The 11,664-nt window shown below is 32.1% G+C and overlaps 2 pseudogenes; one reads left to right on the top strand and one right to left on the bottom strand.

Annotated features, from left to right (window-relative positions):
• Nucleotides 1–5,435: 5,435 nt before the first annotated feature.
• LOC120598199 (uncharacterized) lies at nt 5,436–5,554 on the bottom strand (annotated as a pseudogene).
• A 5,041-nt stretch (nt 5,555–10,595) lies between these two features.
• Nucleotides 10,596–10,713, top strand: LOC120598198 (uncharacterized; annotated as a pseudogene).
• Nucleotides 10,714–11,664: the final 951 nt, after the last annotated feature.

Genomic DNA, 11,664 nt, shown 5'->3' with positions numbered 1-11,664 from the left:
TTCTAGCTGTGAAATATGGCCTTTCTGTTAGCAGAGTGTGAGTTTTTTTCAATACCTGTTAGAAATGTATATAAAATATAATAAATTCATAAAGAAAGTAATGTGACTTCTCAAGCCAAATTGATGTGGTGTTCTATGAAGTGCACATGGAAAAATATTATCCCTTTATTATTTCTTCTCACTATGAGCCTACTGAAAGAAACAAGTGAAGAGAGGAGTCTGATGAATGGAGAAGGTCGAGGAATTGAAAAAATAATTTTTGATTTATTCTTACTTACAAGATTATTAATAATAATATTTTAGAATTTTTTGCAGAATACTTGTCTCAAGACAGTGATCATATCTTTAAAAAAAGATAACTTCCTTTAAAATTTAATAACAGAATTTCAAAAATACAGTTATTTTGAAGAAGCTAAATCTTTTTATATAGTATGTGAACTCAACTTTGAGTTTTTTATACAGGATTTCATAGGGGAAAATCATGCACATGTTCCTCTTCCTTATATGGCAAAATGCTTAATATGTCAACAGATGACTTTCACTTTAATATTGGACATTATTAAATCATACGCTTTTCATTGTGTTAACCCTTGCTAAATTCAACCTACAGATTTATGGATTTTTTTCTTTACTTCGGTCAGCATGTTTATTATTGGCTGCAAATTTTATTACTATTAGATGAGAGAACAAAACATTTAGAATTTTAAGGAAATACATTTGAGATTGAAATAATTTTTCCCATCTATATAATATGGATGAAAGTTTTAAAGCTAGTAAAAGTTTTCATTGTATAAATTTATGAACAGTAAATCTAGGTAAAAATATATACTAACATAGAAAGTAAACTATAGTAGTCTTCCTTTATCTACAGTTTTACTTTCCTTGTTTTCATTACTTGTGGTCAATTATGGTCCAAAAATATTAAATGGAAAATTCCAGAAATAAACAATTTATAAATTTTAAATTGCACACCATTCTGAGTAGTGTGATGAAATCTCACACCATCCCACTCTGTCCTGCCTAGTATGTGAATCCCTCTGTCCAGCATATCCACAGTGTATATGTTGCTTGTGCCTTAGTTCCTTTGAAACCATTTTCAATACCAGATCAGTTATCAGAGAGAAAGAGAAAGACCACATTCATATAACTGTTATTACGGTATGTTGTTATAATTGTTCTACTTTATTATTAGTTATTGTTCTTAAGCTAATACTGTGCCTAATTTATAAATTAAACTTTGTCATAAGTATATATGTATGTGTAGAAAAAGCGGTGTATATAGAGTTCAGTAGTAAGTTCAGTTTCAGGCATTCACAAAGGGTCTTGGAATGTATCCTCTGTGAATAAGGGGACACTACTTTAGTAGATTATTACCAGCTTCTTAAATTCTACATACAGCTATTATTAAAATCTTTCATTATATTTCTTAGAACATGCCAAAGAACATATTATCTAATGTGACAATTTACTTCGGAGACTATTATTGTTATTTTCTTTGCCTGAAGGATCATTCAACTTCTCACCTGCCTAATCTCTACTTTATTCATTTTAACCAGGCTCAAAAACTTACAGAAATGATGACAGGAGAATAGTATTCAAAATCTATGTATCAGGAGCTGATTGACTTTTCCAAAGTTGGGAGTTCGGGGGCGATAGTGAAGAACCTTCTTTAACATTAAAATTAGAATGTGGTGAAAACCAGGTGCTGAATAGAAGAATTTCTCCCAGGCATAATGAAGATGGTATCATACTGAAGGAATTATTCCATTGCCAATATATACCTCCTATTTCTGCAAAAGCAATTCAGTATTATATGAAAGGGATGAAGAAAATCCTCTTAAAATCTTAAATGTGGAGGTGGATATTTTTATGGAATACAGTGAGGAAAGTATTTTATTGGCCTCTCTGTACCCACTAGTAGAAGCTGCTTTTGCTTCAGTGAAAGAATGTCATTCTGTAAGTGTGAAGTTACAACAAACAGAAGAGTCTGTGAGTGGCCAGTCTTTATTCTGACTAGCTTCCCATTAAAGTTTGCTATGACCCAGGCATCAGTAAACCTTATCCTAAATCAAAACAGAAGTATTCAAACCTAGTAAAGTGTGGTTAAAAGCATTATTTGAAATGTAGAAAGGCAGACACTCCTACCCTAGGAGAGATTTTATCCTCAAGAATCATTTTTTAGAAAAACAGAGCAAAAAATATATGCAGCCTTAACAATAGCACCTGTAAGCACCACGTATTGCCCCTGAATGAATTTCTTCCTGTCATACCAAAACAATTCTCTGTAGGAAAGCTCTTAAATAAGGGATAAAATCTCAATTAAATGAGAAAATTTTAATTTTCTCCAAATTAGGTAGCAAAATAACCAAGAAAATTCACTATACAAAGACATAAAGTTTATCTAGATCAGAGACCAAGTCAAACAGTAAAACAATTTAACTTAGATTGTATGTATATATATATATATATATATATATATATATATATATATATATATATATATATATATATATATATAAAGTTTTTCATTCCTTTCTTCTTAAAACATATATTTCATGTAGGCTTTTCATCATCATAATCTTATAAATAGGTTGGAGTGGAGGTGTTAGGAACATTGTTCTATGAATTATAGATCCAGTTAATGAAGCCAAGAAAATTGAAAGCCCCTTAGAAAAGTCCATGTCTTCATCATGGTACTGGAGTTAGAGTGTGCCTCTCTGGTGGTAGTTTAGAAATGGATAAGGGGGAATATCTAATCAAATATCCCTAAGCTAACTCTCTCTTCAGTCAAATGTGGATTTCTCAGCTCTTCTTTTTCTTAGGCTGACTCTCAGTGTTCTGTGTACCATCGCAGGGTGAGTTAGAAAATTATTGAAATGATACAGCAAGCCTGCAAAGAGCTACTCTGGCTGAGGAGGAGATATCTGACAGCAAGTTACAGGATAAACATCCTCAGCTTTGGATTAGATGGAGAATGCCTGAGACCTGGATCTGTTTGTCATGCTAAAAGAAAAAAAACCTAAACTGGATGGTACACAAGGGTCATCATATAAGAAACTTGGAAGTCAACACCACATCTTAACGATAAGTAAAATGTTTAATAGACTGAAAAATCAACAACTCTTCTTAAATCCATAAGAGTAGTGCCGTCATAGGGCAAACTGCTGTCCTCAGAATTGGAGAGACAAGTATATACAGAGGATCACAACTTAACTGAGCAGGAACCCACAAGTGTACACCTGGGTGGGCACCACTGTCAGAGTAGGAAAATGTGAAATGTAATTGACAAATTGCTGCAGTCCCAGTGAGGAGTAAATACTCCAAAGGGACCCAGTCATCGGATGCCCCAGTATTTTTATGAATTAACATATTGCTCTACCAGGTTCTCAGTGAACACTGGAGAAAAAGCTTGTGTTTCTAGGAGGGGAAGGGAAAAAAAGGAACCATTTTGAAAAATGCCAGATCATTAGGTTCTTGTTAATAAGATCTGCTTCAGGGGAAACTGTTTAACTAGAGCCCAACTAGCTGGGGTTTTATTAGAGCCTAACTGATCAGGAGAAGAGAAATACCCAATTCCAGCAAGCTTTAGACTTCCATTTGAGAGGAGAGATATATACCCAACTCCAGACAAATCTAAACATCCTATTCTATCTAAAGACAGGAAAGAGAAGCACTTGTGAAGTTCACAGTTCTGTGGTACAGGCTTAATAAAACACAGATCTAATCATAGGACTATAGAATGCTTCCCTTCCCCCCACAACTTAACACCACATTAATAAAAGCACATTTATAGTAGTTTGGGGTTTTTTTTGTTTGTTTTTTTTTTGTTTTGTTTTTTTTTTTGTTTTTACCCAGGACATCATGCTCAGGGATCAAGAAAAAATTATAAGGGATACTAAAGGATAAAACACACAGTCCAAAAAGACAGAGCAAGCATCAGAACAAAATTAGACATGTTGTAGGGCCAGGGGGATACTGGAATTTTCAGAAAGTAATTAAAAAAATAAGCTTACTATGCTAAGGGCTCTAAAGGATAAACTAGACAGCAGACAAGAATAGATGGGCAGTGTAAGTAGAGAGATGGAAATTCTAAGAAATAAAAAGAAATGCTAGAGATAAAAAAAGAAACATACACACTATAACACCCCTTAAGAATGCCTTCAATGGGCTTATTAGAAGATGACGCATAGCTAAGGAAAGAATTAATGAATATGAGAATAGTCAATAAAAATCTCCAAAACTGTAAAGCAAAGGGAAACATACTGAATAAAAATCCAGAATATCTACAAAGTATAAGACAGCTACAAAATGTGTAATGTACAAGTGAAGGTACTATCAAGAGAAAGAAAAAGAAAGAGATGAAATATTTGAAACAATAACAACTGAGAATTTTCTCAAACTAATATCAGATACCAAACCATACATCAAGAATATGCAGAAGACATCAAACAGGATAAATGCCAAAACAAACAAACAAACAGCAAACTATACCTAGGCATAACTTCAAACTATAGAAAGTCAAAGATAAAGAAAAAATTCTGAAAGAAGCCAGAGGAGAAAAACATCTTATCTATAGAGGAGCAAATTTAAGAATTACATTCAACTCAGAAACTGTGCAAGAAGAGAGGCAGTAAAATATGTAAAATGCTGAAGGGAAAAAAAAGACACCAAACAAGAATTATATACCCTACGAAACTGTCCTGGGAAAAAATGAAAGAAAAAAAAGTTTTTCTCAAACAAAATTTTAGAGAATTTTTCTGCTAGTAGATGTGCCTTGGAAGCAATTCTAAAAGTTCTTTGGAGAAATAAAATAATATAGGTGGAAACTCAGATCTGCATAAAGAAAGGAAGAACATAAGAGAAAGAGTAAGTGAAATGAAAATAAAAATAAAAATATTTTTCTTATAAATTGATCTAATTTAACAGTTTTTTTTCAAAATAATAATGGCAACAATGTATTTATATATACTTATATAAGCTTACATATAAGTGAAATGAATGACAATAATAATACAAGGGATAAAAGAGAAAAATTAGAATTATTGTTATGAATTATCCACAATATCTGTGAAGGGATATAATGTTATTTAAAAGTGAATTTGGATTAGTCATAAATGTATACTGCAAACTCTAGGGAAATTGCTAAAAAAGTAAAATAAATATAACTGATATGTTAAGAATTCAGATAAAATGATTCCATGTAAAACTACAAAAGATAGGAAAGGAGTAGAAGACAAAATAAGAAGAAAGAACAAAGGCAGTAAATAAAAAGCAGTAAAAAATATGATAAATATCCAACTATGAAAATAATTGCTTAGAATGTTAATGGTCTAAATGCATCAATTAATGACAGAGATTGTCAGAATGGATAAAAAAAAAACAAGATTCAACAACAAGAAACCTATTTTATTTATTTGTTTGTTTATATTTTTAAATGCCTACAGCACCTGGTATTCCAAGGTGGTCTCCCATCCAAGTACTAACCAGGCCCAACCCTGCTTAGCTTCCGAGATCAGATGAGATCAGGCATGTTCAGGGTGGCACGTATGTAGCCTAAGAAAACTATTTTAAATATGAAAACAGAAAGATTAAAGTAAATGGATGAAGAAAAACATACTATCCTAATACTTATTCAAAGAAAACAAGAATAGCTATGTTAAATTCAGACAGAGCAACGTCAAAGCAAGGAAAGTTAGCAGAGATAAAGAGAGAAGGGCATTACATAAAGATAATTCAATTGTCCAAGAACGTACAACAGCACTTAATGTATATGTACCTAATAACAGAGTGTAAAAATATGTGAGACAAAAACTGGTAGGACTGCCAGGAAAAATAGATGAATCCAGGCCAAACTTGAAGATTTCAAAACTTCTCTAACAGAAATGGCCAGATCCACTCTTAAATATCAGAAAGAATGTAGTTGAACTTAATAGCATCATCAATCAACTAGATATAATGGACCACTAAAAACTACTTTATCCAGCAACCACAGAATATACATTCCTTCTCAAGCTCACATGGAACATTCACCAAGATAGACCATCTTCTGGGTCATAAAACATACATTAACAAATTTAAAAGAATAGAAACCATATAATGTCTGTTCTCAGACTATAGTGGAATTAAACTAGAAATTGATAATAGAAAAATATAATATCTAGAAAAACAAAAATACTTGGAGATTAAACAACCCAATTCTAAATAACAGATGAGCTGAAATGGAAATATCAAGGGAAATTTAAAAATATTTCAACTAGATAAAAGTTAAAACAAAACTTATTCAAAATATGTGGATGCAGCAAAAGCAGTGCTTAAAGAAAAATTTGTAGCATTGATTGCATGTATTGGAAAAGAAGAAAGATCTATAATCAATTATCTAATCTTCCACTTTACCCAAATAGATAAAGAAGAACTAATTAAATCCAAAGGAAGAAGAAAAAGAGAAATAATAAAAATTAGAGCAGAAATCAATGATATTCAAAACAGAAAGCTAATAGAGAAAATCCAAACCCATAAACTAGCACTTGAAAAGATATATGAAATCAATAAACCTATTTCTAGCCTAATAAAAAAAAAGACGGGACTCAAATTACTAATATCAAAAATGAAAGGAGATATAACTACAGTTCACATAGATATTAAAAAGATAAAAAAGATTTATGAACAAATTTTATGCTCACATATTTGATAACTTAGATGGAATGGACCAATTCCTTGAAAGATACAATCTGCCAAAACTCACAAAGGTAGAAATAGACGATCTGAATAAGCCTATCTTTACTAAAGAAGTTGAATATATTCTTAATAACCTGTTAAACAGAAAGCACCAGATCCAGATGGGTTCACTGGTGAATTCTACCAAACAATTGAGGAAGAAATTATGCCAGTTCCCTGCAGTCTCCTTCCGAGTAATGAAGCAGAGGGAATACTTCCTAACACATTCATTGTGGCTAACATTACTTTAATACTCAAATCAGATAAAGACATTAGGATAAAAGTGTAGACCAATATCTCTCATGAACATGGTTGCAAAAATCCTCAACAAAATATTAGCAAATGGAATTCAGCAATGTATAAAAATAATTATATACCATTAGCAGGTAGGATTTATCTTTTTTCCCCTATAGATTCAACACAATACCAATCATAATTTTAACATATTATTTTCTTGATATTGCCAAACTTATTCTAAAGTTTATATAGAGAGACAAAAGACCCAGAATAGCCAACACAATATTGAAAGAGAACAAAGCTGGAGGACTGACACTAATTGATTTCAAGACTTACCAAAAGTTGTAGTAATCAAGACAGTGTGGTACTGATGAAAAAATAGAAACACATAAATGTAATCAACTAATATTGTACAGAAGAGCAAAGAGAATATAATGGAACAAAGAACATCTCTTGAACAACTGGATACCCATGTGCAAAATAAATCTAGATACAGACCTAAAAATGGATGATAGAGAATATAAATATAAAACTATAAAGCACACAAAAGGTAACGTAGGAAAATATTTAGATGATTGGGTATAATGATGCCTTTTTTTTTTTTAATGGTGCCTTTTTAGATAGTGCACCAAAGGGACAATCTATGAAAGAAATAATTAATAAGCTGTACTTGATTAAAATTAAAATGTTCTGCTATAAGATAGCAAGCCACATACTGGAAAACAATATTTGCAAAAGACATATCTGATAAAACAATGTTATTTGTAATATGAGAAGAACATTTAAAACTCACAATAAGAAAACAAGCAACCCATTTAAAAGCGATGACCTATGGCTTTAACTTAATCCTCACCAGAGAAGATATACGGATGGCAAATAATCATATAAAATGATGCTCCACATCATGTTATCAGGGAAATGCAAGTTATAACAACAGTGATATGCTGTACAACTATTAAAATGACCATAATCCAGAATGCTGACACCATCACATACTGGTGATGATATGGAACAACAGAAACTTTCATTCATTGCTGGTGGAAATGCAAAATGGTAAAGCACTCTATTGGAGGACAGTTTGGTGGTTTCTTACAAACTAAAACAACTCTTACCATATGATCCAGCAATCATATTTTTTGGTATTTTCTCAGAGGAGTTTAAAACTTATTTCCACCCAGAAACCTATACGAAGATGGTTATATCAGCTTTATTTATAATTGCAAAAGTCAGAAGCAACCAAGATGCCTTTTGGTAAGTGAACAGATAAAGAAACTATTATACATCCAGAAAATGGAATATTATTCAGCACTAAAAAGAAATGAGTTATCAAGCCATGAAAAGACATAGAGGAAATGCATTAAGAATTCAGAAGTCAGCACAATGAGAAGTGGCATCTTTTCCACTTCATTATAAGAAAACTTGATAATTCCCCTATTCTGAGACTCAATTTTGGAGGAAAAAATGAGAAATTACCTGTAACAGTCAGGGATTCAGCAGATAAAGATTACACTTTCAAATTGGGTAATAAGAGGGCAGTTTTAAAAGAACTACATACGAAAATCTTGGCTGGATGTAGGAAAAACAGAATAGTGCAGAATTCTAGAGCCCGTAACAACTTCATTACCACTCAGGCTTGAACAACCAAGAGAAGGAAGCTGTTACCAGAATCTAGAAGACAATCTGTTGTAGAGAGCCACTATTACAGATATAACGAGCCAGATCATCCAGTAGGGGGGATGCTCAGAGGAATGAACACCTCAATCTCACTCTTCTCTCTCCCTGAACTCTCCCTAGTAGGCTCTCCACTGAGCAACCCAAATAGAAACCAAAGGGCCTTTAATTATTATTTTTTTTTTTGCAATCCCTATGAGCATACCTCCAAGATAGAGGGTAGTGCAGACAAAAAGAAAACTGGATCAGAGAAAGTTACATGGTATATGTGTTGAAAGAACTTAAAAAAAAAAAAATGTCTTAGATCCTTTAAACTATCTCAAACCTGGAAATAAACTCAGATATCTTTGTCAATGGTAAGATTTTACTGTCTGTTCTTAACTTTTGGCTTTTTTTTTTTTTTTTTTTACTACCATCAACAGAAATATAAGCTTCTGAGCTTTGCCAAGATGCTTTTAGGAAAAGAAAAAAAAAAGTTGCTATATCTTTTTCTGCATCAGTGTACATAGAATGTAAAAATCGAATATATGTTATGCAAGATTTGGAAAGATCCTCCCTAGGGTAATGAGAGAAAAATCAGGCAAAGAGAGTGCCCCTAATGAAAATGTTTGACACTAGTTCTTTTCCCAGACTCCTAGAGTCTCTGACAGTCTAAGTGGTATGTAGGGAGGGAGGGAGGGAAGGAGGAAGGGAAGGAGGGAGAGAGGGAGAGAGGACGAGAGAAAGGAGAGAAAAAAGAGAGAGAGAATTTAAAATATATACATCATATATTTCTTAGGATAAGATCACAGGTAGGGCTTTGAAAACATTCAGATAAAAAGTGAGAGAAGGTTGAAAGAGTTCAGTCATGCCTTTTGGTCATGCAAGTAGTTATAAGAAAAAGCAACATGTACCTGTGGAAAAAGTTGAATGACATGCAAGAATAGCAATAATGGGAAAAGATTAATTATATTCTAAGATAAAAAGGTATATTTTTTACAATATCACTTTAGTCCTCTTGAGGAAATGAAAGAGATGAAAGATGAGAAATGAAGGCTAAAGACTGAGATGAGATTGGCAGAGTTAGAGAAATGAAAAATATTTACAGTATTAAAAGAATGAAAGCATTAGAAATAGACAAAAACAAAATCTATAGTGCAACAAAATAAAAAAGAATATGAAAGGCATGTGAAAGAACTTTGCAATAATAGGAAAATGTACTGATGAAATAATTAAATGTTTATTATATTCCTGGTATAGTGATATCTATTGGGAATATAGATGTTTAGAAAAAGGAAGGAATGCAGAGAGGGAGGGAGAAATAAGAGAGAAAGAGAGAAAGAAAATAAAAATATATATTTCATTATCATAATGCCTTTATTCTTGGCAAAAAAATAAAGAAAATAATTTCAAATTGTGTTATGAAACTAAACAGGGGGAGGTGGATTTAAGGGGACAATATAGGACACTATTCTAAAGGAGAAAAGAGCTTGGAGTGTATAGGAAGCCTAAAAAAATCAACCACTGTTTATGAATTGATTAAAATATACTAGGTACTATTTACATATATATTTAAACTAAATTTAACTTTACATTTTTTCACTACAACTCCACAAAGTGAGGACTGTAGATGCAGACACTAATGATGAGAGACATTAAGACATTTTACCAAGACAATGCAGTCATTAAGCAGGTGATTTAAAAGCAGGTCAACTTGACCCCAAAGCCCATGGAGAACAATTCCGAAGAACAGTATTTTTGGTTAATTGTTATGTCTGAACAAAGTAATACAATTAATCAAACATAAGAATGTGCCCCAAAATAGAAAAGGAAATGTCAAACTGAAGAAAAGCTTTTATTTGAAATAACAAAGAGATCACCATGTACCAGACAAAATTATTGAAAAGCGTAAAACATTGAACCATACCCTGGATAAATTATAATCGTCAACTATGAAGAAAACAAGATTTAAGTAATGTTAAAAAATTCAAAGAGTCTATAGCCATCTACCCTGAACAAGCCCGATCCTGTCCAATCTTGGAAGCTAAGCAGGGTTGGCCCTGTTTAGTACTTGAATGGGAGACCACCTAGGAAGACCAGGTGCTGTAGGCATAAAAAAAATAAATAAATAAATAAGGGATTGTAAATTGACAAGGTCCTTGCAATCTGTGAGGTCAACCAAGGATCGCCTCACATAAAAATAAAATGAATAAACTAAAATAATAAACTAAAATAATAAAATAAAATAAATAAACATTCAAAGAAAGACAATTATGCTAAATTAGTAGGTACCACTTTTTAGGTACCACTCTCCTCTAGGATTCCTTATTGTCTTCTACCTTCAGTCACTATATGGAAATAAACCTTTATGGATTACTTTGCCAGCTGTTTATAAGCCAGGTCCAGAAGGAACACATACTATATCTTCTCAGAAGTCACCACCTATTTTCCAGCCACAGTCTAGCTTTACATCTAGTGTCTTGGAAAGTCTTCTTCCTATATGCTCAGAAGGAGAAGAAGGTTTAAGACCAGCTAACAATCTTTGCCACAAGCAAGCAGAGAAATGGGGTAATAATCATGTGCTTTCGTAAAATGTCAGATTAGCTCATTTTTTTGATAAGTGTTTACATATTAGATGCAAAAAATTTGATTTATATAGCACAACATCCAAGAACACTAACTCTTAGTGGATTAAATATTTAGATATACAAAGAAAATAAAAGTATAGAAAATTAGTAGCAATTTATATAAGCTTTCAGTATTGAAGGCCTCTGTAATCACAGCACCAAATGTAGCAAACATAAAGAAAATAATTAAAAGAGTATTGAAGATAAAATATAAAAAAAACATATTTACAGCAATAAACTCCATAACTATTATTGAAAAGTATACATCTGGGAGAATTTATTTGTCAATAATTATTAGAATAATGTTTAATATGTGTTATTAAATAAAAGCTCTCAAATAGTGAAAAAAAAAAACTTCCTGAAAAAGAATTTTTTTAAATGCCAGTAAATCAATGATAAATACGCAGCACTATAATCAGAAGTGCACACTGACATG

The sequence above is a fragment of the Pteropus medius genome, unplaced genomic scaffold (assembly GCF_902729225.1).
Source record: "Pteropus medius unplaced genomic scaffold, Ma_sr-lr_union100, whole genome shotgun sequence".
NCBI classification, from domain to species: domain Eukaryota; kingdom Metazoa; phylum Chordata; class Mammalia; order Chiroptera; family Pteropodidae; genus Pteropus; species Pteropus medius.
This window is presented reverse-complemented; position numbering and strand designations above follow the sequence as displayed.